This window comes from Vicugna pacos, chromosome 27 (genome assembly GCF_048564905.1).
Source record: "Vicugna pacos chromosome 27, VicPac4, whole genome shotgun sequence".
NCBI classification, from domain to species: domain Eukaryota; kingdom Metazoa; phylum Chordata; class Mammalia; order Artiodactyla; family Camelidae; genus Vicugna; species Vicugna pacos.
This window is the reverse complement of record NC_133013.1, coordinates 8875094-8902467: the sequence shown is the minus strand read 5'-3', so window position 1 is coordinate 8902467 and position 27374 is coordinate 8875094. Positions and strand designations below refer to the sequence as shown.

Here is a 27374-nt window from a genome sequence, read left to right as displayed (position 1 = left end):
ATGAAGTACAGATACATGCTACAACGTGGATGGTCCTTGAAGATATTGTTAAGTGAAATAAGCTAGTCATAAAATGATATACATGTATGATTCCATATAAATGAAATGTCCAGAATAGGCAAGTCTATAGACACAAAAAGTAGATTCCTTACTGCTTAGACTTGGAGTGTGGGGTGGTAATAGGGAATGGGGAGTGACTGCTAATGGGTACAGATTTCTTTTAAGGCCGACAAAAATGTTTGAGAGTTAGTGGTGATGATGGCACATACCTGTGAATATAAAACACATTCAAGTGTATAGTTTAAATGGGTGAATTGTATGGTATGTAAATTATATCTCAATAAAGCTATTTACTTTTACATATTTTAAAAAAGAACAGAGGCTGTGTGAAGAGATGTTTTGGACCTAATGGACACTTTGGGGGATATAGAAGGAGATGGAAGGGCATGAGGGAAAATGAGCATTTCTTGGCATCAGTATATGATCGCATTATAACAGATGCTACCTTCTCTGTCCACTGGCTAAGAATGTAATAGGTTGTGTTTTAGTAGGCATTGTATCAGAATCCACCTTTTTAACCTTACCTAGCACTGAGGCTGAAATTGTGTGCATCATTCCACTTAACAAGATTAGTCTTGCCTTTCTTTTGTCTTTGTGTTTTGTGTCATATTAAATTCAAATGGTTTCCTGTTTTCAAGGCAGTGCATAATTGTTTTCTGTTCATCTTTCCATCTTTCATCTTCCTTTGCTCTGTTTGTTCATACCTACTAAAGTTTGTGCCATCTTTCTTTCTTACCTCCTGTAATTGGAACAGTCCCTGGCTTCATTTGTGCTTAAAGCCACTTTCTTCCTTAAATACTCGCTTATGTGAAATTAACTGACTTAAAGATACTGTTTCTTGTGGCTTAGTGTCTTTTTTGTATGTTTATAAATCTTTCTTAGGCCACACAGTAGTATATTTTTAATTCCAGCATTATATTAACTGATTCCAAATATATTCCAGAACTTCTCATTTGGCTTTTGCTGGAGTGTTTGCCTTTCTGATTTCTTCAATAAAAGTGGTGACTTTTTAATAGGAATATTGTTAACCAATTGATTTCCACTGGCATTCTTCATCTGTTCCATTTGCCCCCTTTACTGGGTTATTTATTTAGGAAGCTAGCACATATTGAGTTTGTACTGTATTCCTGGCACATACTAAGCGCATTATATGCTTATTTAATTCTCAGAACTAAATTTATGAAGTATACCAACTATTACTATACTGTTTTATAGACGAGGAAACAAAGACTCAAAATAATGCTGATTATTCTTGGTCTTAACTTTGTAAAGTCAGAAAAATCTTTTGTGTGTGTGTGTGTGTGTGTATGTAATTTTCCAGTGTTGTGGATACTATGTGTGAATATGTGCTTTCATAACATGTGAATTGTGATCTTTGTATGTTCTTTGGTGGTTGCTCGGAATTTTGCAAATTTATTCCTAAATGGAATCATGCAATATGTATTCTTTCATATCTGGATTTTTTCCCTCACCAAAATGTTTTTGCGATTTATCCATGTTTGTGTCTATCAGTAGTTTGTTCTATTTTACTGTGGCCTAGTGTTCCCTTATATGTTTATATCACAATTTCTCCATTCACCTTTCATGAACATTTTGGTTGTTTCCAGTTTGGAGCTATTATGAATAAAGCCAGTGTGTACATTTGAGTACAAGCCTTTGTATGGACATATGCTTTCATTTTTCTTGGGTAAATACCAAGGAGTGGGATTTCTGGGTCATATGATAAGTGTATGTTTTACCTTATAACAAACTGTTAAACTCTTTTCCAAAGTAGTTGTGTGATTTTACAGTCCCACCAGTAGTCAAAGTTGGAATTTCTTCATATCTTCATCAACACTTGGTGTTGTTGGCCTTTTAAAATATAGCCATTTTAGTGAATGTATACTGGAATCTCACTATAGTTGTAATACGCATTTCTCTGATGAGTAATGGTACTAAACATTTTTCATTTACTTTTGGGATATTCTTTGGTGAAAAAGTGTGTTCAGATCTTTTGCCCATATTAATTTGGATGGTTTGCTTTCTTATTACTGAATTGTGAGAGATCTTTATATATTCTGGATAGAAGTTGTTTTTTTTTCATTCTCATTGTTGTATTTTGAATATTTTCTACTAGTATGGCTGGATTTTTATTTCTTTAATGGTGTTTTTCAAAGAGCAGAAGGTTTTAATTTTGATCACGTGCTGTTTGTCAGTGTTTTCACTTACAGTACCTCTTTTTTGGTGGCCTGTCTAATCTTTACCTTACATGGGGCAGCATTTTTTTTGGTCCTGTGTTTACTTTTGGAAGTTTTGTAGTTTAGGTTTACTTATAGGTCTATAATCCATTTTGAGATAATTTTTGTGAAGGTATGGGGTAATACCAAGATTCACCCATTTGCTCTAGTACCATTTGTTGATAAAGCTTTCCTTTTCCCACTGAATTGCCTTGGCAACTTTGTTGAATATCAAATGATCGTATGTATGTGGATTTATTTCTGGATTCTCTTTACTGTTCCATTGAGATATATATATATATGTGTGTGTGTGTGTGTGCGCGCGCACACGCATATATATCTATATCTATATATAAAAACAGCATTCTGTATCCTCCAACATTAGTTTCTTCTCAAAATTGTTTTAGCTACATTTTAAATTTTGAATTACCTTTGTCAGTTTCTACAAGAACACTTGCTGGACTTTTGATAGGTGTTGTGTTGTTTGTAGATCAATCTGGAGAGAATATTATTATTACTGTGACAATAATCTGATTGTTTGGATCCATGAATATGATATATCTCCTTAATTTCTCTCAGCAGTGTTTTCTAGTATTGCACGTATATTATTAAATTTATCTTTTAATGTTTCATACTTTTGATGCTAAGGTCAATGGTATTTTTTAAAAGTTTAGTTTTGCATTTGTCATTACTAGTATACAGAAATACTATTTTAAAAATATTGATCTATTCTCCTACACCCTTAAAAACCCACCTTTTAGTTCAAGTCACTTTATTGTAGATTTTTGGAGGGTTTCTTATGTATGTTGTCATGTCATGTTTGAACAGAGGCTGTTTTATTTTTTTCCTTTCCCATCTCAGTATCTTTCTTTCTATTTCTTGCGTTATTTGTTAAAATCTCCAGGGGGATGGTGAATAGAAATGATAAGAATGGGCATCCTTGCTTTGTTTCCAGTTCCAGGGGAAAAAAAGCCAGTCTTTCACTATTAAGTATATTAGCTGTAGGTTTTCATAAGATGCCTTTCACTAGTTTGAGGAAATTCCCTTCACTCTTAGTTTGCTGAGACATTTTTTTTTTGTCTCCTCATGAATGAGTATTTTATTATGAATAGATGCTTTCTCTACATCTGTTGCAATTAATCATACGTTGTTTTTCCTTTTTAGTATGTCAATATAGGGAATTACATTGATTAATTTTTGATCACTAAAACCAACAGTGTATTCCTGAGACAGCTCTCACTTTGTGCTGATATTTTCCATTTTATATGTTGCTGGATTTGACCTCTAATATTTTTTTTAATGTTGTTTGCATCTACGTACCCACGTGATACTGGTATGTAGTTTCTTTTTCTTGTGGTCTTCTTGCCATGTTTTCGTATTAAGGTTATGCTGGCCTCATTAAATATGTTGGGAAGTGTCTCTTTTTCCTCTGTTTTCTAAAAGAGTTTCTGTAAGACTGCTACTGTATCTTCTTTAAATGTTTGAAGAATTTACTAGGAAAGCCATTTGGGTATGGAGTTTTCTTTGTGGAAAGCTTTTTGATTTTGAATTCAATTTCTTTATTAGTTGAGGGTTATTCAGACTCTTAGTGTCAGTTTTGATAATCTGCGTGTTTCAATGTATTTTGCTTATTTGAGTTGTCAAATTTATTGGCATAAAATGGCATTTAATATTATGGTAGTATGCTCTTAATATTTGAAATATATGTAGTAATGTCCTCTCTTTCAATTCTGATGTTGGTAATTTGTGTGTTTTCTGTTCCGTACCAGTCTAGCTAGGGGTTCTTTTCAAAGAACCAACTTTTGATTTCATTGATTTTTATCTGTTGTTTGTCTCTCATCTGTTTCACCAATTTCTGCTTTTTATTATTTCCTTATCTCTACTTTTACTTTAATGTGGGTTTTTTCCCTATCTTCTTAAGGTGGAAGCTAATTTAGAATACTATGTTAAAACTCTTTGTTGTTTTCTAACATAAGCACTAAAAACTATAAGTTTTCAAGTATTCTTAGTTGCACCCCACATTAGATAATGTTTTGTTATTTAGTTCAGTGAATTTAAAAATTTTCCTCATGACTTCTTTGACCTATGAGTTATTTAGAAATGTGTTAATCTCCAGATACTTGGAAAATTTTCCAGTATATTTTTGTTACTGATCTTAATTTAAGTTTTCAGAGTCAGAAAATATTCTCTGTATGATTTTAGTTCTTACAAATGTATATGTGTCTTGCTTTATAGTCCAGCATGTCTTCTCTCTTGTTGACTATACCAAGAGAGACATGTACACTGGAGTATTCATTGCTACATGGTTCATTATAGTGTTCAGTTTGGTTAAGCTGGTTCATAGTGTTGTTCAGCTCTTATATTTCGTTACTGATTTTCTACCTACTCAGTTTATCAGTGACTGTGAGGGAGTCTTGAAATCTCCAGTTGTAGTTGTAGAGTTATCTCTTTCTCTTTTTAGCTCTGTCAGTATTTGCTTCATATATTTTAAAACTCTGTTAATGACTGTGTAAGTGTTTAGAATTATTTTGTATTTCTGATAAATTGACACTTTAAACATTATATGTTTCTTTATATCTGGTGATATTTCTTCTGCAGTCTACTCTGTCTAATATTAACATAGGCATTCCAGCTTTCTTAAGATTAATTTTTTATGGTGTATATTTTCCTGTTGTAACCTATCTATATGATTATATTGAAAGTAGGTATCTTTATTAACAGTCTCTACTTTTAATCTAGTGTGATAGTCTGTACCTTTTAATTGGGACATTTAGACCGTATATTTTTAATGTAATTATTCATGTAGTTGATTTAACATACTATGTGTTTTTTAATTTGTCCCACCTGTTTTATCTTTTTCCTCTTTTTCTACCTTTGTATTGCATATTTTTCGCATTCCATTTTATCTCCTTTCTTGGCTTATTACTTTTATTTTATTAGTTTTTATTAGTTTTCTTTTTTTTTTAGTAATTGCTCTAGAGTTTTATAGCCTGCATCTTGAATTTATCACAATCTGCTTTCATCTTTTTATGAATAATGTGAGATCCTTCCATACTTTCAGTTTTCTTCCCCTCAGTTCTTTGTGCTATTTTTGTCAATCATTTTATGCTACATGTTGTTATTATTATACATTATTGCTACTTTTGCTTTACAATCAAATATCTTTTTTGGTTTTTAAATGGTAAACTCATGTACTTACCATTTTCTGTTGGTCTTCCTTGGTGTAGAACTAAATTTCTATCTGCTGTTGTCTAGGAGTAGTTTTAGGTTTATAGAAAAATTGGTCAGGAAATAGAGTTCCCACATACTCTTCTCTCCTCCACTCTCATTTCCCCGCTTCTCTGTTATTAAGGGTTGCATTGGTGTGGGACATTCATTACAATTGATAAATATTGGTCCATTACTATTAACTGAGTCTGTGGTTTACATTAAGGTTCACTCTGTTGTACAGTTCTGCTGTTCTTCAGAGAACCTCTTTCAGTGTTCCTTGTAGTGCGGGCCTGGTGACAGATTCTCAACTTTTGTTTGTCTGAAAAAGTTTTTAGTTCTTCTGTGAAAGGTATTTTTCCTTTAGATAAATTTTAGTTTACAGGGTTTTTTTCTTTCTAGCACTTTAAATGCTTTTTTTTTAAACTTGTTTATATTACTTTTGACAAGGAGTCTGTGATAATTCTTACTACCTTTGTCTATAAGTAATGTGTCTTCCTCCCACTTTGCTTTTAAGATTTTTCTCTTACTGGATTTTAGTGGTTTGAATAATTATATTGCCTTGGTATAGTTTCTGTGTGTTTAACTTTTTTTGTTCATTGAGTTTCTTGAATATATGGGTTCAGTTTTCCTCAAATTTGGAAATTCTTTGGCCTTTATTTCTTCAGATTTTGTGTGTGTGTGTCTCCACATCCAGTGACACCATCTTTACACTGCTCCTGATGTTCTCATAGATCCTCAGTGCTCTGTTCTTTGTTTCTTTTCTTTTCTTCTTCTTCTTTTTCTTTTTTTTTTTTGCTTTTTATTTTTTACATCTTCAGTTTAGGTATCCTTTTTTTCCCCCTGCAAAGTCTATTTAGCTGTTTTTTATTTGACATGCTACATTTTTCATCTTTCGAAATTTGAGTGTTTTCAAAATTTCTTCTTTCTTGTTTCTGTGTTTGTTTAAATCTTTTATTATATTTGTAATATTTTGAAGTTTATGTCTTTAATGATACGATCTTTCATGTTTCTGGATCTTTTCTTTTGTCAGAGTTTTTCTTCTGGTATGGGTCACACATTTCTCCATTTTGTTATGTAAGTAAATTTTGATTGACTCTTGGACATTCATCATGCTGTTGTCTGAATTTTGTTGATTTTTTTTAGCAGATATTAATTTTGTTTTGGCAGTGTATTCCATTTCTTATGAAAAAGTAGTAGTAGTTTAGCACTACTGCAAAGGGAGTGATTCTACTTCAGTTTCTGCTGATTGCCCCAGGTTTCAAAGAGGTCTTTCTCCCCTCTAGTTGGAACTTGAACATCTCCAAATCTTATGTAACCTGTGGGAACTTTTGAGCCTACTATTTCCTAGTCATTATTCTTTTCCTGGCTTGTAGAGTTTCACTTTACTTATGCAAAGCTTTATATTCAATGAAAAACTTTGTTGTCAAGTATGGTAGCAATTAGCCACATGTGGCCTTTGAGTATTGGGGATTGTGGCTAGTTCAAATTTAAATATTCTGAAGTATAAAACACACTGAATTTTAGGAACTTATTAATATGAATGTAAAATAGCCCAGTTTTTTTAAATCTGAAATAATATTTTGAACATTTTGCATTAAAAGAATTATCTTAGTTTTACCTACTTCATTTTACTTTTAAAATGTGGTTATTAGAAAATTTAAAATTACATTTTAGGCCCATGTTGTTTCTTTTGGGCAGAGCTGCTCAGGAAACCTTTCTGCAGATTTCAGGAGTGCTTTCTTTTCTTGAACTCCATCTTCTCTGCTGCTCTGCCCCACAGTTTCCCACTACCTCAGCCTACCTAAATTTCAGTCTCTGTCTTCCACTCACTGAATCCACTGCATTCTGCTTGGCTTCCCATTCTTGCGCTAACTACCCTTCTGACTCTTCACTGTAGGGGATACTTTCTCTTTTCTCAGGTATCACTGTGCTGTGCTGGTGGTTGTCCAGTGTTTTAAGATTATAGTTATATATATCTGATCAGTTTTCTAGTTGAGTTCGGTGGGAGTGCATGTCTGGTACTAGTTATTATATCATGACTAGTAGCAAAAATCTTCTTAAGGCATGAGTGGTTTGATGCCCAAGTATAAAAGCATGAATTAAAAACACCATTTTTAACTAGGAGTGTCAATGTCATATCAGCAGCACTTTGGTTTCACTTTGCTTTTTAGTTTACTGGCATTCACTGATTAGGCATATAACAAGCTATTACGGCAATAGGTAGCAGTTAGGGAGCAAATTACTTGTTTTAGGTCTTTCAGGTCTTCAATTACTGTCAACAATTTTACTAGTTTTTGTCAGTTAGATACAGTGTTATTTGAAATATTTGAAGAAAGGAGTTTTGAACCTTGGTCGTTTCATTTAACCCTTCCCTTTAATATGGAAAATTGGAAGATGACAGTAACTTGTGCCACAGTATAGAATATGATACTCAGCATTTAGTGATTTAAATGGTAATGCCTCCCAAGGTCTCATTTGTTTCAGAGTACCATCTTTCAAAGTTTTCTTTTTTTTATGACCTCTCCATGAGATTTTTCTGATACCATCTTGTGTAAATTTTAGTTCTGGTAATTATCATATGGAAGCTTAAAATGTTTTTTTAAAGTTTTTGAGAAATTATCAGTGTTTATCATTTTTGTTCACAGCAGGTGGCACCTGTTACTTGTGCAGGTGTCTTTCATACATAGGATGGATGTGTCTTGAAGCTGCTCAAATTTATCAGTTCTCTGAGACTAATTTGCTTTGCTGTCTTTTGAATCTACTGCTGTAGTATTCACTGATTTATTTCTCTTATTTAATTTATACAGCAAAAGCATTATCTGAACTGTGTTTGTGCATAGCTGTTAAAAGCATACCTGGGTTCTAATCCTGGCTTCACCACTTCACTGGTTTAGCTGTGTTACCTTGGCTAGTTGCTTCTTAGTGTTTCAGTTTCCTCTTGAAGATAATAGTGAGGTTACTGTTGGCTTTACATCAGTTAATACGTGTAAAGCAGTTACGATACTGATTAGCATATGATCAGTACTCAAATGTTACTGCTGCTGTTGCAGTTATTGCTACCATTTTCATTATTATTATCACATTAGGTCTTCCCTGGACACCTTTTCCCCACACTTTAATCCCCTCCCTATGACAGTACTCCCTTTCCTGCTTTATTTATTTTTTTCTCATTAAGGACTTCCCACTAACCTGCCATATATATTCCTTATTCACTGTGTATTATAGGTCTCATTCACTAGAATGTAAGCTCCATGAAGTCAAGGATAGATACAGGGATTTATCTATAGCACTTAGAAAAGTGTCTGGAATATATTGTATGCTCAGTAAATGTTTTCTGAACGGATTATATTGAATTGTGTGCCAGATATTGACTAGATATTGGGGATATGAAAATAAAGGATAAAGTTCCTTCTGTTTAAAAGCATATAGTGTAATAGAAGAGACTCATACCTACAAAACTTAACTACAATTATTTTGCCCCCTGAAAGTGATGTTGATGGTAAAGGTAACCCAAGGATGCCCTCACAGAAGGTGTCAGTGAACTGGACATTTGATCCACATAAGAGACAAGGGGAAAGGGTGTTTCCAGGCAGAGTTAAAAACTTGAATGAAGTTGTAGAGCTTGATAATTTGGGCAATGGCTTGTAGTCCCGTTAACAACAGTATATGTTAATTAGAAGTAGAGGGAGCTAGGAGAATGGTTGGGACCAGGTTTGGGAAAGATAGAGATATAGGTTGTCTAACTCTTGCCAGGACAGAGCAGTTGGATTTTTGAGGTTCAGTATGTGAAACTTAATGACAATTGGCTGCAGCACTAACATTTTAGTTTTGATTATTTTTTGAAGGTGACAGTGTGTTTCAATATAGGTTGTTATAAACTAACTAAAAACTTGGTGTTTAGAATATTTCCTTTTAGAAACTATTTGAGAACTATGTGCAAAACACAGATTGTCAGTAACAGTTCCATTTATAGAATTGAGGAATTAATATTTTGTTATAAGAATATGTACCACGGTGTGTAACTATCATATTTGTATTTAATCAGCTATTTATCATGGGTCAAGTTGCTAAACTTTACTTCCTAGTGTGACACTGACACAAAGCTGGTGTTAAAATACATTTTAAAATAGTTTTGTTTATAATGAGGACACATGAAAAATAGTTTTACTTTTTCAAATTTTTAAAAAATTTTTATTTTATTTATTTTTAAAAATTTTGTTGGGGGGAGTTAATTAGGCATATTCATTTAATTTTTAATGGAGGTACTGGGAATTGAACCCAGGACCTCATGCATGCTAGGCATGCACTCTACTGTTAAGCTATACCTTCCCCCCTCACTTTGAATGATTGGATTTTAGAAATTGGTAATCAAACTATATTTTAGGAGCTTTTTTTCTTTTCTTCATTTCAGTACAATTAGATTAAAAGCTGAAATTGGTTTTTTAAAGCAAGCTCCTTTTAACCTTTGCCAAGAAAAAAGGCTTATTTATGTGTGTGTGTTTTAAAGTTCAAGCTTTTAACACTTAATTCATTAATATAAAAAGACTATTTGTCAGTTTATGGTTTTTGTCCTCTTTGGGGGAGATGTACATTTCAAATAGAAACAAAATTACAGTGTCACAATAATTAATGTTGCTAAATAAGGTTCAAAAGATGTGTGTGTGAGTAAAGAAGTTACCACAAAATTTTTGTTTGATTAAGCAGATTTACTTGGGGACTGTTAGAACTTTCCAGTCATGTAATTCTAAATGATTAGGTTAACATCACAATTGATCATGGCCAGTCAAAGTGAGGAGAGGCTTTTACCATCTTTCTTTTTCTACCTAAATGTCTTGACATTATTTCAAAGCAAAAGTGTAGCAGGAGTGGATTATTCTTTATGCACTAATCCATTGGCTAGTATTCACTAGTGTCATTTTATTGGTGTGAATTAGTGACATTGATCAGTTTTATATTCATTTTTGGCATTTTTATGTTCATTGTTTTTACTTCATCGTTCTCTTTAAAAGATAGTCAAAGCTGTAAGTATACAGATCACATTTGAGTACATACACAGTTTTTGGCAGTACAAGTCACTTGACCCATCGCCATTTTTTTTTTCCTAAATGAGAATATAGTACAATGAACGTTTTCAACTATTTTACCACAACGTAAATTCTGTAGGTTGTTTGTACTGGGTAAAGTATGTCATGTGATATAGAGGATAAGATAACAGGACCTAGGACAGCAGTTTGTGAATCTTGGAGTGGATAGATGCTGCACTTTTAAGTAATACTTCCTGAAAAAGTGGATTAGTGACATTAGAAATGCTCAGTTGGCTAACATTATGTTTTTATTAGCCAAATGAAACAGCTGACTTTTAAAGATATATTTATTATTCAGTAAGTATTTGTGGAGCTATCTGCCAGACATAGTGTTGAGTGTTCAAATTTGTAGTAAAGAAATGTGTATTTAATTTTGTTTTAGAGTTAAGAACAATTAATAACCCATTTAATATATATGGTTTTTTTTTAATTAAGGAATTGAATTTTGTGAAAAAAGGACAAAGAAGAATTTTCTGCAAGGATCGTATCTAAGTGCACTTTTTCCTGACACATCGTTTCTAGTAAGACGTTTTTCCTTTTTCTATGTTATGAAGTAAATAAACACAATGAAAATGTTTTTTAAAAAATAAGACAGCCTTGTGAGTTTGAATAGCGGTCATTTTGAAGTTCATGTTGGGGATTAATGCAGATTAATTAAGGAAATTGGTAAAATCCAGTTGAAGTGCATCATGTTGTGTGGTGACAGTCTCTCATAAATTTTTTTTTGACGCTGCTGAGGTAGTCCCGAACTTTTACATCTTTCCACTTCCATCTTCCATTTTAGCTACCCTTATTTGAAAAGAAAAAAAAAAAATCTACAGTAGCAGTCCATGTTTGCTGTGACAAATTGGAGGAAGACAGGATTTGAGGATATGAGTTATGTGTAATGTGGAGAGATTTTTAAATGAAAAACAAAGTGGACAAATCTAGCTATATTTCTTGAAAGGTGGAAGGGTCAAAAGAAATTAAGCAAAAAAAAAATTAAGCAAATTTAAGACATATTTTTTAAAATGTGGACTTTTTTTGTGACTTTGAATTTATTGCCTTAAATCACAAGCCCACACTTGTGAAGCTCTGAAGTAGGCTATTTTGATTTAAAAACACATTGATATGTAGTCCTCCAAAAGCTTTCATGAGTGAAGCTTCACCTGAATTCTACCTTGTATTCAAAATGAAAAAGGAATGAATTATACTAATACTAGAATAACTTAGAATAATGCAACTTTGAAAAATATTAGGGGGTAGTTTTTGTGTGTATAGCAAGTTAACATTTTAAATATTAGATACAGTTGATCAAGCCTCATGGTTATGTCAGTAAAAACTTGGGAAAGGTACTTAAAATATTTGTTGTTGTTCTTGTTTTAAGAATAGTTTTGCTATTTAATGTAAGGTCTAAATTTTTCCTTGAATAATTAAATGGTAGAAAGAATTTAGTTTTATGAGCTTATTACAAAATGAGTTTTCCATTAAAATACTTTATTCTGATATCAGTTTTGTATGATCATATATGTTTCTTGATAAACCTTGACTGAAAAACAGCCCATGTTATGATATCCTTTAGTTTGAGGAACTAGGGGAAAAGGCATTGTTTTTCCAATTGAAAAGTATCCTTCAGTCCAAAACTTGTATATACACAAGAAGGATACACATTTTAAAATATAAACCTTGGTTAGTCTTCTGTAAATCTTTCAGTGTTTTTTTGGTTTTTTCTTTCTTCATCTTTTTTATGTTTCTCATATATGTATTTTTTGTTCACTAACTACTCAAAACTGAGTGATTTGAGTTAAAGCACTATATAGGCATTTAGCCATTCTCATTTCATAGCTCAGGACCCCGGTACCTTCTTTGAACCTCCATGATGGCTGTGGACATAACTTCAGCTGTTAATGATATTTTGTTCATGTTTAAGCTTTAGGGTATCCTCTATTATACTTCTCCACTAAGCTCCAGGGACATAGCGTCTTATTCTTTATGACGGGTTTTGTATGGTTCTGAGGTTTGTGATTGAGTTAAGAGCTGTACTTAGGAACTACTCTGAATACTTAGATGGGAAATGCTCTTTCTTTTGAGTAGATTCAAATGAAGACTGAAGAACCTCAGATTTGGGATTTTCCATATAATTCTGCCATAATTTGGAGTAGGAATTGGGAGGAGTTAGCACAGAGATTGGGCAAAATTTTACTACCTTCTTTCTTTTCCTTCATGTCTTGAAACTGCTTTGGGCTCTTTTATTTTAGGTTGATGAATTTTTATATATGGTATTAGGTAAGAAATGAGATTTATTTCCTTGCATATAAAAATCAAATTGTTCAAGAATTATTTTTGAAACGATTATACTTTCCCTTGTTGAATTCCCTTGACACCTTTGTTGAAAATCAGTTGACATTATATGTGGGTCTATTTCAGTACTCTGTTGTGCTCTGTTGATCTATGTATCTGTCCTTATGGTAGTATTGTATTACATTGATGGCCATAGCTTTATGTAAGTCTTAAAATCAGGTAGTGTAAATCCTCCAACTTTGCTCTTCTCTTTCAAAGTTGTTTTTCTATTCTAGGTCCTTTCCATTTTTCTACATGTATTTTAGAATTGGCTTGTCAGTTTCTACAAAAAGCCTTAATGGAATTTTGATTATGAATACTTTTATCATAGAGGCTAATTTGGGGCAAGTTGATCTCTTAAGGATGTTGAGTCTTCTGATGTATGAACTTGGTATCTCTTTCCGTTTAAGTTGTCTTCAGTTTTTTTCAGCAATGTTTTTGTAGTTTCCAGTGTAATGGTATTACACATATTTTGTTAAATTCATCTCTGTTTTCTATTTTTATGCTGTTGTAAATGGCAATTTAAAATCAATTTGCGGTTGTTTGTTGTTAGTATATAGAAATATGATTAATTTTTGTATAAAACTTTGTAATTTATGATTCTGCTAAACTTATTAGTTCTAGTGGCAGTTTTGTATTTTCCTTAAAGTGTTCTGTGTAAGTTATCGTGTCTGTGAATAAAGACTGTTTTACTTCCTCTTTTTCAATTTTTATGTCTTTTATTTCTTTTGTTTGCTTGTGCTGCCTAGTAATCCCAACAGTGCAATGTTGAATAGATATAATGAGCTGATATTCTTGTCTTACTCCTGATCTTAGGTCAAACACATCCAGTCTTTTTAGTTTTTTAAGGAATCTCCATACTGTTTTCTATAATGGCTGCACCAAACTACATTCCCACCAACTACTAGTGTAGAGGGGTTCCCTTTTCTCCACACCCTCTCCAGCATTTATTGTTTGTGGATATTTTAATAATGGCCGTTCTGACTGGTGTGAGGTGATACCTCATTGTTGTTTTGATTTGCTTTTCTCCGATAATTAGTGATAGAGCATTTTTTTTACATGCCTGTTGGCCATTTGTATGTCTTTATTGGAGAAATGTTTGTTTAGGTCTTCTGTCAGTTTTTCTGATTGGTTTTTTTTTTTGCTATTGAGTTTTATGAGCTGTTTGTGTATTCTGGAAATTAAGCCCTTGTCAGTCACATCATTTGCAAATATTTTCTCCCATTCCGTAGGTTGTCTTTTCATTTTGTTTATAGTTTCCTTTGCTGTGCAAAAGCTTATAAGTTTAATTAGGTCCCATTTGTTTATTTTTGCTTGTATTTCTCTTGCCTTGGTCTACTGCCCTAGGAGAACGTTGCTAAGATTTGTATCAGAATGTTTTGCTGCCTATGTTTTCTTCTAGGAGATTTATAGTGTCTTGTCTTATGTTTAAGTCTTTAAGTCATTTTGAGCTTGTTTTTGTGTATGGTGTTGAGGGAGTGTTCCAACTTTATTAATTTACATGTGGCTGTCTAGCTGTCCCAACACCACTTGCCAAAGAGGCTGTCTTTTCTCCATTGTATATTCTTGCCTCCTTTGTCAGAGATTAATTGACCGTAGCTGTGTAGGTTTATATTTGGCCTCTCTATTCTGTTCCATTGATCCATATGTCTGTTTTTGTGCCAGTACTCCACCGTTTTGATTACTGTAGGTCTGTAGTATTGTCTGAAGATTGGGAAGGTTATTCTTCCAGCTTTGTTCTTTTTATTCAGTATTGCTTTGGCAACTCTGAGTCTTTTTTGATTCCATATAAATTTTAGGATTATTTGTTCTAGTTCTGTGAAAAATGTCCTGAGTAATTTCATAGGAATTACATTAAATCTGTAGATTGCTTTGGGTAGTATGGCCATGTTAACAGTATTAATTCTGCCGATCCAAGAGCATGGGATATACTTTCATTTCTTTAAATCGTGTTTAATTTCCTAAATCAGTGTTTTATAATTCTCCATGTTTAGGTCTTTTACCTCATCGGTCAGGTTTATTCCTAAGTTTTTCTTTTTTTTTGATGTGATTTTAAAAGGGATTTTTTTTTAACTTTCCTTTTCTGATATTTCATTGTTAGTGTAAAATACAACAGATTTCTGTATGTTAATTTTTTATTCTGCTACCTTTTTGAATTTGTTTATCAGCTCTAGTAGTTTTTGTGGGGAGTCTTTAGGGGTTTTTATGTATAGTATCATGTCAGCTGCATATAGTGACAATTTTACCCCTTTTCTTCCGATTTGGATCCCTTTTACTTTTTGCTTATCTGATAGCTATGGCTGGGACATCCAGTACTATGTTGAATAGAAGTGGTGAGAGTTTCTAGCAGTCCCACTCCTGGGCATATATCTGGAGGAAACTCAAAATTTGAAAAGGTACATGTACCCCTATGTTCATAGCAGCACTATACACAATAGCCAAGACATGGAAGCAACTTAAATGTCTATTGACAGATGACTGGATAAAGAATTTGTGTATACACACACACACACACACACACAGAATGGAATACCACTCAGCCATAAAAAAGAATAAAATAATGCCATTTGCAGCAACATGGATGGCCCTGAAGATCATCATACTGAGTGCAGTATGCTAGAAAGAGAAATAAGAGTACCATATGATATCATGTATATGTGGAATCTAAAAAAAATGACACAAGTGAACTTATTTGCAAAGCAAAAACAGACTCACAGACATAGAAAACAACTTATGGTTACCAGAGGGAAGGGTCGTGAGGAGGGATAAATACGGAGTTTGGGATTTGCAGATATTAACTGCTGCATATAAAATAGATAAACAGCAAGGACCTACTGTATAGCAAAGGAAACTATAGTCAATACCTTGTAGTAGGCTATAATGAAAAGGAAGTTATATATATGTACAACTGAATCACTATGCTGTACACTAGAAATTAACACAACATTGTAAACTGACTGTACTTCAGATAAAAAAAACTAAAGCACAGCAGCATAAAATCCAGTCTTTTCCTATTAGGTATGGTGTTACCTATAGGTTTTTCATAGATATCTTTTGTCAGATTGAGAAATTTCCCTTCTATTCGTAGTCTGCTGAGAGTTTTTTCTTAGCATCAGTGGGTGTTGAATTTCTATCAGACCTTTTTCCTGCAACTATTGAGATGATTGCATGTTCTTTTTCTCTTTTGTGTATAATGTCAATTACATTAATTAATTTTTGAATATTGAAGCAATAAATCATGCATTTCTGAGATAATCCCCACTTGCTCTTACATATTGCTAGATTTATTTGCTAAAATTTAGTTAGTATTTTTTTCATCTGTGTTCATAGTAAACATTGGTTTGTAGTTTTTTTAGTAATGTGTTCGTCTGGTTTTTGTATCAGGATAATAGAGTGAGTTGGAAAGATTTCTTCTGGAAACGTTTTCATACAGATGATGTTATTTCTTCTTTAAATGTTTGGTAGAATTCACCAATGAAAACCTCTGGGCTTGGAGTTTCTTTGTGGGGAGCTTTTAAACTATGAATTCAATTTATTTGATTGATATTAAGCTATTCAGATCTATATTCTTTTTGAATAAGCTTTAGTTGTGTCTTTTAAGGAATTTGTCTGTTTATGTAAATTGTCTAATTTATTCGCATGAAGTTACAAATTATGTTCCTTTATTCTGTTAGTGTTTGAAGGATCTATAGTCATATCCTCTCTTTCATTCTAATATTACAGGCCTTTTTCTGAAGGAACACTTAGTATTTAAAATTTTTCTCTGTCTGCATCCCCTAAATGTTGTTATGTTGCATGTTTGTTTACATGCAGTTCAAAGAATGTTTAAGTTCCTTTGTGATTTTTTCGACCTATATAATTTCCAAATAATGATGATAATAATAATAGTAGTAGTAGTAGTAATAATAATAATAATAATAAAAAAATAAAAAATTTGGTTAATTTTCCAGATACCCTTTTCTAGTAGGCTTTTAATTTAATTCTGTTGTGGTCTAAGAACGTACTTTGTGTATTTATTCTAGACTGTGGAATGTTGTCTGTGTGAATGTTTTAGGTGCACTTAAGAATATGTATTCTATGTTGTTGAGTGGGGCTTTTCTAAAAATATTCATTAGGTCAAATTGGTTGATAGTGTTCTTCAAGATTTATCCCTTCTGATTTTCTGTTTGTTACAGTAATTACTGAGAGAGGAGCCTGGAAATCTTCAACTTTAATTGTGGATTTGTCTGTTTTTTCTTTCACTTGCTAGTTCATGTATTTTGAAGCTCTAATAAAGGTGCATGCATGTCTAGTTTTTTAGGTACCCTTGATGAATTGGGTCCTCTTTCCCTGTTTATTTCTGGTAATATGTTGTGAAGTTGTTTCTGAAATAGGTTGTATAGTTTCTGACCGAAAGTGTGCCGTTATTCTTATTTTGTCTCATATGCAGATTTCCTATTTTCTTTGATCTCTCAAGTCATAAGACTTTTTCGATGACATGATTATGATGTCATTTGTGTAAGATGTGCCTTAGTATGATTTTCTTTGAGAAAATTCTGCTTAGAATTTATATATATATGTATATATATTTTTTAAACCAAATTTAGAGACATACTAGCCACTAGTTCTTCAAATATCTCACTTACCCCAAGTGGTTTTTTCCAAGGGAAAGGAATTTCAGTTATACATTCGATATTGTCTCTCTTGGCACTTATATCCTTCTTTTTTTTTTTTTGGTTTTTTTCATTCTTTTTTTTCCTGTTTTGTATTTTGAAGGTTAATGTTATGTCTCCAAGTTCACTGTTTTTTTTTTTTTTGCAATATGTAATCTATTCTTAATACCATCCAGTATGTTTTTATTTCTGGTAATTTTTCATCTCTGAAAGTTTTCTTTCATTTCTCTCCTCATCATGTTCTTATTTACCTTTACCTTTTCTAACATGAAGAGCTTATTTATAATCATTGTTTTAATGCCTTCATCTGTTAATTCCATTAAGTTTATCATTCCTGGGTCTCTTTATATTGATCAACTATCAACTCTTATTATTATGGGCCACATTTTCCCACTTCTTTTCATTTCATGTAATTTTGTTTGGATGCTGGACATTGTTCTGGGAAGAAATTTTTCATGTTTTTTTTATAGTGTTGAACTTTGCTTAATATACATATAAGTTTCTTCGTATCAACTGAATCCTTTTGAGGCTTTTTTTTTTTTAAAGCTTAATTAGCATTGGTCTAGGGCAACCATTCTTGTGGGTTAGTCATCCATTAGGGTTGTACTTTTATGAGGGTTATAATCCTTCTCGAGCATTATTTTTAATTCAGTGTAATATCCCAATGGATATTATAAAATTATTTTTAGTTTGTCAGTTTTTGTTTTGTGTTTTAAAGGAAATTTTATAGCCCAAGAATAGTTACAGTAGTATCAAAGAAGTTCGAATCAGAAGGTTTTCTCTACTCACAGGATGTATATCTACAATAATTACTTCCATGAAGAAATGCCACAAGAATAAACAAAAGAAAAAAAGAGCCTGGAAGAGGGACAGTGTATATATGGACACTTGCTTTATGACAAAACTGGCACTTTAGAGTAGCAGGGAGAGAATAATTCCATAAGTAATACTGGAACAATTGATGATCCATAAAAAAAATGACTCATGCTCCATCTATATGCAGAAATCAATTAAAGATTGATTTGTACATCTCAGCATGAAAGGCAAAACTATAAAACTTTAGAAGCTAATGTAGGGAGAACATGTTCGTGATCAATGAACAAAGATTCTTAAAAAGAAAATTTAAAAATACAAACAACTGATATAAATAAAGCAGTTGATAAATTTGATTACCTTAAAATTAAGAAATTTTGTTCTTGAAAGTCGCCATTAGAATAGACAGGCAAGTTAGAATGGTAGAAGTTATTTACAACAGATGTAGTGGACAAAAACTATGTATCAGGATATTCAAAGCCCTTCTACAAATCGGTGTGACAGAGACAAATAATCCAAGAGAAAAATGGGTAAGAGTCACTTCCTAAAAGTGACATAAAGTCATTTCCTAAAAGAAATCCAAATATTCAAGAAATATGTGAAAAAGTTGCTTAATCTCATTAGTAATCTGGGAAATATAAATTAAAACTGCAAAGAGGCTCCATTACAAACCACTAGAGTGGTTAAAATTAAAAAAGACTGACAGTACAAGTTTTGGAGAGGATGTTAAATTATGGCAGCTCAGTAAACGCTGCTAGTAGGATTGTATCTTGTTACAACCGTTTAAGGAAAGAATTTGTTATTTGCTTACCCTGTAACCCAGTAATTGCTTTCCATGGGTATACCCATGAGAGTAATGAACGAACGTGTGTATCAAGAGATGTGTTGATAACCTTGGTGGCAGTAGTATTTTAGTAGCTTCAAACTCAGTACAATGTTCATCAACAGTTGACTGAATAAAATAGTGGCATATTTATACAGCAATAAAAATGGATGAACTATAGCTATACTACATAAGTGAGTATCACAAATATGTTTCTCAGAAGGAGCCAGGACTAGACATATACACCCCAGTGTTCACATTAGCACTATTTACAATAGCCAAGACATGGAAACAACTTAAATGTTCACTGGCAGATAAATGGATAAAGATGTGAGATATATATATATATATATAGATACACACACACACACATGCACACATACACACACATATACATACACACATACAATCGAATACTACTCAGCCATAAAAAGGAAGGAAGTAATGCCATTTGCTTCCTTGGATGGACCTAGAGATTATCATATTAAGTGAAGTAAGTCAGACAGAGAAAGAAAAATATCACACAGTGTCGCTTACATGTGGAATTAAAAAATAAACGCAAATTTTATTTACAAACCAGAAATGGATTCATGGAAATAGAAAACAAACTATGATAACCAGAGGAGAAAGGTGGGGGAGGGATAAAGAGTTTGGGATTAACAGATACTCGGTTCTATATATAAAACTGATAAACAACAAGGTCCTACTGTATAGCACAGGGAACTGTATTTACTTTCTTGTAATGAGCCGTAATGGAAAAGAAACTGAAAAAATACATATGTATGTATATATATGTATAACTGAATCGCTTTGCTGTACACCTGAAACTAACATTGTAAATTGATTATGCTTCAATAAAAAATAAGAATTAATAAGAAAAAAAGAAGCCAGAAACAAAAGAATCCATAATTTGTAATTCTATTAATGCAAAGTAAAATTGAAACACACAAAAACAAAACATGGAAAATCTATCCTTTTTATGTTTGTATACATTATATATTAACACCAAGTATGCCAGTTCCTAATTCCATTGCATGCCTACCTACATTTCTATATTCCTTTTCACATTTGTTTAGAAATCTTCTGATTCTGAATATAGTGTTATACACCCAGTCATATTTATCTTTATAAATTCAAGGTAGACCTAGAGCACCATTTATATACAGGTTTGACTGAGGTGACTGGAGGTTAAAAGTTGTTAATATATTTAGTATTTGAATTATAACATAGAGAATGAAGATGGTTTCTAGTAATAATTCAGCTTTATATAGGATGTAATTATTGGCAAAGCATTTTTTCCAGAAATCATTATGATAACCTGAAAAATACTTGGGATAGGTATAAGAATCTACATTTTTAAAATGAGGGGGTGAAAATACTGAAAGTAAGTTGGTGGTGGTGAAAGACTAGAGTCTCCTTTTCATTTTCACACTTTGCTTTGCTGTGTCCTTTGTTTCTCTTGTGTGTCCCATGTGAAGATAGGGACATGAGATTGATCTTATTTTATGTAGGTATAATTAATCTGGGAATGAAAGGTCATGTATGGATGGGCTTTAGTGTTAATATGGTCAGTTTACAAAGTCTCCTTTCTAATAATAATTTTAATAATATTGTGCCTATCTCAGAGGAGCCCAAGGTGCTCTCTGGTTATAGCCTTATAATTTCCTGCAAGAGTTTGAGCTATGTATTTTTTTTTTTTTTGAGGTATGTGCTTGCTCCACTTTGTAGGACTGATACGAGGTAGTGAAGAAGTGAGTTGCTGAAAATTACATGACAGTTCATTGGTATATCTAGAAATAAAATACAAATTTCATAGACTAGTCATTCTGGTAAAAATTATAAAGTTACAGCTTCTTTTTAGTCAGTAGTTTGGATTATTTATCATGACTAATAATTTACATTATTTTAAAATAAATTTATCTTGCGTTAAGGAAACACGATTTTAAAAAAAAGCTTCGAACTCTCTATATGCTTAAATGAAGAGAGTGATACTGACCTTAAAAAATTACTTCTAGTTTCTGTCAAATTTAGTTAATGTGTAATTTTTAGTACCATATGTGTTGTTTAAAAAAGGTATATATTTCTCTAATAGGTATAGAGTGTAATAGGAATAGATTATTAACATTTTACCCCTAAGCTCCTCATTTTTTAGCATTCAGCTTTAAAATGTTTTTAATCTGAAAATACAGCGTTGAAGCATACAAAAATATATTAACTTGCTATTAGGGGATCCAAATTAACATAGAAAGATACCATTTTAGATTTTTAGATGATTTCTCTTCTCCCTCCAATCTGTTTATGTTTTGCTGTATTAACTATTTTGCCTAAAACATTTGAAATAAACTCATTGTGATAAGTGATAGTTTGGTGTTATGATTTTAGGCATTCAGTATCTTAGTTGTCCTAACCTTTCTAAGAAGCAGTTGTTTGGAGGTGTTATAGCCAGGCCGCAGGTGACCTTTGCAAGGTTAGAAAAAGGCTCTTCTAATTTTTACGTGGATGCTGCCCTCTGTTAAGATGTGCAAGGTGCTGCCTCCACTGTTGTTTACAGTGGCCTTGAGTCATAATGATTTCTCTCCTTTCTTTTAGTAGCTTTATAGCACTTGAATTGTTTTGCAGGCCAGAATATCTGTCATGAGACCCACAAATTCTTTAATCAGTCCTTTTTGTAATTAGTAAGGGATTATTTTCTCAATGCTATCTGTATTTTATACTTTTATTGATCTTATTTGAATCAGATATTAATAGTTTTAAATTTTACACAACCTAATATAAGTCAGAGCTTTATAAAGTTATGTATAAATGTTTGTAGGGCATGTTCTGCCATTATAAAAGTTATATAGTACAGAAAACTACATTTTCAAGTAATACTTACAAGTGTATGAGCTTTATATCCAAAGTAAAGTTTTGTTGAATCGTGTCTTTACTAATATCCATCATTAGGTTCATACAACATATCATTGTATTTTGAAAGTGTGTAATTAGATACAGCATGTACAGTTCGAATGGCTGAAATGGAAAGCTTTAGTCATTTTCCATAAAACAATAGTTAAATGATAGTCTTAATTTAGAATTTGAATTTCTGCCTAGATTTAATTGTAAACAGTAATGAAAACATCCCAATTCTAGAGGCAAGAAAAATGTTCTTATATTAAAAGTAACAGATAATTCTGTAAGAGCAAAAAACCTCTAATTGCACTGAAAATTACAGTAAGATAGTCTCCCTCAGGTTTGGGTGACTAAGAGAATGAGTGGTTTTTTGTTTGTATATTTTATAAGGGGATTTAGGACATTGTGTGTGTGCGCATGCATGCACATAGTATAGTTGCATTGCCTACTATTGAAATTGGTATTAAAATTATTTGATACTGCTTGATTCTGATTTTTGAAACTCTTTTGGCATGCTAGATAGCTACTAGGGTTTCTTGTTTATTTAGATCAATTTTTTCCCCTTATAGTAGATAAAAATTATAGGACCCAAGGCATTCATATTTAAGTGCAACAGACTTATAATTATTCTTTTTAAACTATCATTCTACATTTTTGAAGTCAAGAATCATATAGAATGATAGCAGTGAAATCCATAAGTGAAATTTAGAAGGCAGTTCTATTTACAATAGCATCACCTGAATAACGTACTTAGGAATAAATTTAACAAAATAAATGTAATACCTGTGCACTGAAAACTAGAAAACTTTGTTGAAAGAAATTAAAACAGACCTAAATAAATACAAAGATACACCGCGTTTATGGATTGGAAGACTTAATATTATTAAAATTGCAATACTCCCCAGACAGATTCATTGCAACCACATCAGAATCTTAGCTGGCTACTTTTGCAGGAATTGACAAACAGATTGTAAAATTCACATGGAAATTCAGGATATCCAGAAGAGCCAAAAAAATAATCTTTAAACATAATGAGGTTGGAAGATTCCCTCTTCCTGATCTCAAAACTTGGTACAAAGCCATAGTAATCAAGTCATTGTGCTACTAGTGTAGGGCTAAACATATAGACTAATGGAGTAGAATTGAGAGTCCAGAAATAAACACTTATGGTCAATTGATTTTGACAAGGGTGCCAAGACCATTCACAGGGGGAAAAGAGAGCCCTTTTAACAAATGATGCTAGGACATCTTGGTATCCACATGTAAAAGAATGAAGTTGGTTACTTGCTTTATACTGTATACAAAAATTGGCTCAGAATGGATCAAAGACTTAAATGTAAGAGGCAAAACTATATAAATTTAAATTTTATGACCTTGAATTAGACAGTGCTTTCTTAGATATGACACCAAAAGTGCAAACAAAGAAGGAATAGATATATTCGACTTCATCAAAATTGAAAACTTTATGCTTCCAGGGACGTTATCAAGATAATGAAAAAACAGCCTGATGAATGGGAGAATATATTTGAAAATCATGTATCTAATAAGGGTCTAGTATCTGGAATATATAAATAACTCTTACAAGTTAACAATGAAAAGACAACCCAGTTTACAAAAGGGTTTGAAATATACATTTCTCCAAAGAAGATACACAGATGGCCAGGAGGCTCTTGAAAAGATGCTTTCTATCATTAGTCGTTAGGGAAATGCAATTCAAACTCATATTGAGATACCACTTGACATCCACTAGGATGGTTGTAATAAAAAAGACAGATAATAACAAGTGTTGATGAGGGTGTGTAGAAATTGGAACTCTTACATATTGCTGGTAGGAAGGAAAAATGGTTTAGACCTCTTGGAGAATAGCCTGGCAGTTCCTTAAAAAGTTAAACATAAAGTTACCATATGACCCAGCAAGTCTGCTCCTGGGCATACACCCAAGAGAATTGAAAACATATCCACACAAAACCTGTGTACCACTGTTCTTAGAAGCATTATTCATAATAGTGGAAATAAATCTCTCAGCTATCGAGTGAATAAGTAAAATGTGGTATATCCATAAAATACAGTATTATTCAGTCAAAAAAGGAATGAGGTACTGATAATACTCAACACATATGAACTTTGAAAAGTGAGAGAAGCCAGATACAAAAAGGCAGCATATTGTATGATTCCATTTGTATGAGATGTTTCAAATGGACAAATCCATAGAGACAGAAAGCAGATAAGTAATTATCAGGAGTTGGGGAGAGAAATGGGGAGTGATTTCTAGTAGGCATTGGATTTCCTTTTAGGATGATGAAAGTGTTCTGGAATTACATAGGAGGAATGGTTGCACAACTCTGAATACAGTAAAAAAAAAACACTGAATTGTACACTTTAAAAACAGTGATTTTAATGGCATATGTATATTATAACTCAATTAAAAATCATATAGAAATGAAAACAGTGGCCTACTTCTGATCTAATTTATCATCAAACCAGGATATTTTTGAGAGTAAGGGGTCTTGCTTAATAATTATACGCATACAGTAAACAAAACTGGCTGTCCCGGGTAAGCCAGAGTGCATGTTCTCTCTGCTTCTTGGAGTGTTTAAGCTATTTTCTTTCCTCTCATAGAAGAATAATTAGTGATATACAGTTCTTTTTGTATCCTTCTTTGTCAAATGTGGGAAAAAGAGTAAGACCAAGAAAGCCATGTAATTCAAGGAAGTGGGAGAGAAGGTATTTTTTTTTTATGGAAACGAGTATAAGTATGTGCATGAAGTGCAATGTGTAGATACAGAACAATTAGGTCTCTTTTCATTTATGTGATTCTGTGACTTCACTCTCACACATAGCCAATCAGTGTTTGAATGAGTAAGGAGTTTAGTGCTGTAACATAATAAAACAGTTGCTCTAAACTAGGGATGTGCGCCATTAAAAGCATATGCCTAAAAAGAGATACCCTTGCTTGGACATTAGTCTTGATTATGATTTGATAGTTTTGTTGTGAGGCCAGGGTAAGGTTATGCAACGTATATGTTTTAGCTCCTCAGTTGAATCTAGTATCCACTTAAGTTGAGAGCCACTATATTAATCAATGAATTTTGATTCATTTATTGAAATGTATAGTGATTATTTTTTGTGCATAAATAGTAAACAGCAGAAGGAACTGAGAGAACCTCTCAGTTCTACACCCACCTGCCTTTTTATCTTCCCAGGGTCAGCTCTGTTGGTAATCTAGAAATTGTGATTCCTCTCATCCTCCAAGAGTAGAGGTTGGAGAAATCTTATTATTTATTAATGATTTAAGGTTACATTGAAGCAGGAGTGGTAGTGGTAAGTAGGTAGAAGCTCAAGTTCCTTTGCAAATGCTTGAAATTATATCCTCGCTAGGGAGGGCAGGGTGCTAACATGGCTGAGCTGATTAGGAGGGGTTGGGAGATGGAGAGCTTTCAGGAGGTCAGAACTCTCTCAGCTGATAACTGCCCATGGCCTTTATATTTTGACAGCCCACTGTCGTGCCAGGTAAATTGCCCTCTGATGTTGGAACTAGGGGAGGACATAGTGCAGTGTTGTGGTTTTTCTTCTGCAGCCACACACAACTTAGAAGAAATTATCTTTACACCCTGCTACCAGAAAGTGGCATAGGCTCATGAAATTGGAATTGAATCACTCCTTGAAGATTTTGTAGTTCCACTTACTTAGTGATGGATCATGCCCTCCAGAAATGTCCCCAAGATATTTTTGATTGATAGCCTTTCTTCAGGCACTGCTTAAATTGTTCCAGTGGTGATGCTGTACTGTTATACTATACATGGCAGTAGAGCCAAAATTTGAACTCTGCCTCCTTGTGTGACTTTGGATAAGAACTAGCCATTTTGGCCTCAGTGATGTGAGCAGGAACTAGATCTCGTTGTGACTTTAATCTTGTAGGTAATGTGGAGTCAGTGGAGATTTTATAAATGGGAATGATTTGGCTAGATAAGATGTTTAGGAATAGTACGTATAGCAGTGTACCTATTGGATTGGAGCATGGCAGGAAAGACGTGAATACAAAAAAGAAATAGACTTGATATGTTTGGTTTTTAAAAGAACTTTGGATTGAGATACCTGTATGACTTGTAATAGACCTCAGTCAGATAATGTTTTGAAATTCTAAGCAAGTTACAAAGAAAGAATAACTGGAAATTGCACAAAGTGCTAAAGTAGAAGGAACATTTCAATAATGTTTAAAGTTCATGCTTTTTAGTTTTCAAGATTTTGATTTTCTTCTTAATTTTAAAAGTGACCATTAGTTTTTGTTGTTTGTAATAACTTTTCTCCTTATCACAACAATGATGTTTATTCTAGGAAAAATAAAATGAAAGTAATTTTTTAAAACTGACCACAGCTTATTAATTTCAATAACATTAATATACGGTGCCATCTTTTATCTCTGCACTCCATATCTACAGAATTTTTTAAAGTAGTACTAGAATTATATAGTCTGCCCACAACAATATATTTTGAATAATTTATTGTAAAATATTCAACCTTTCTAATAGTTATGGTATTTTATTACATGGACAGGTCATCCCTGTATACTTGTATAGTATTTTTCCCTCCATGTTTTCACTATTTTAGTTCCATTGGGATGAACATCCATATAGGTATATATATATTTTTTGTCATTGTCGTGTTATTTCCTTAGAATAAATTATTGAAAGTAGAATGGGTTTTTCAAGGGAAGCTGAAGGTCAGGTTTCTTTCTGAATTTTTTTAAAATGTTGGGCAAATTATTTAAAGCCTATGTCTTGAGAATAGTTTTAGGCTATTCATTTGCAGCAATAAATGAATTAATAAATGTTTTGTTCCTTGGGACTTTCGCTCTCCCTCTTCATTTTACATATTATCCCTAGGTGAGCACATTATTTCCTACATTAGTATTATCTAAATGCTCAAGACTCCAAAGGTGTATTTTTTCCTCTAAGATCTAAGTCTTGTATTCTGTGTCTATATTTGACATTTCCAGTGCATGATCCATGACCATCTCAAGTTTATATGTCCAAAGCTGAATTCTTAAAGAAGTAATTTAAATGTTATCTTTTGCTAGATACCTGTTTGCTTATTAAAAGGGTTCAGTTGTTGATTGTACATAGTTACAAAGTTTAGTAACTTTTAAAAGAATTTAATAATTGATTTGCCAGAATCAACAGAATGGGGTGTTCTGATGAACTCTAAGATTGTGTTAATAAGGGCCAAGTTTAAAAAGTAAAGTTCATCTTTTGTTTAAAGTTCATGCTCTTAAAATATTTATTTACTTAAGCAACAAGATTCTTCAAAA

General features: G+C 32.6%; 1 protein-coding gene across 5 annotated transcripts in view; it reads left to right on the top strand.

The window, feature by feature from the left end:
• Nucleotides 1–27374, top strand: part of MEF2A (myocyte enhancer factor 2A) — a 121998-nt gene that overhangs the window by 16601 nt on the left and 78023 nt on the right. For 3 of the 5 annotated variants that reach the window (XM_072950702.1, XM_072950697.1, XM_072950699.1), the window contains exon 2: nucleotides 11006–11091. The exons of the other annotated variants lie outside the window; for them this stretch is intronic. The gene's annotated coding sequence lies outside the window, so the exon portion shown is untranslated. The remainder of the gene's footprint in view (nucleotides 1–11005; nucleotides 11092–27374) is intronic. 5 annotated transcript variants of the gene reach the window in all.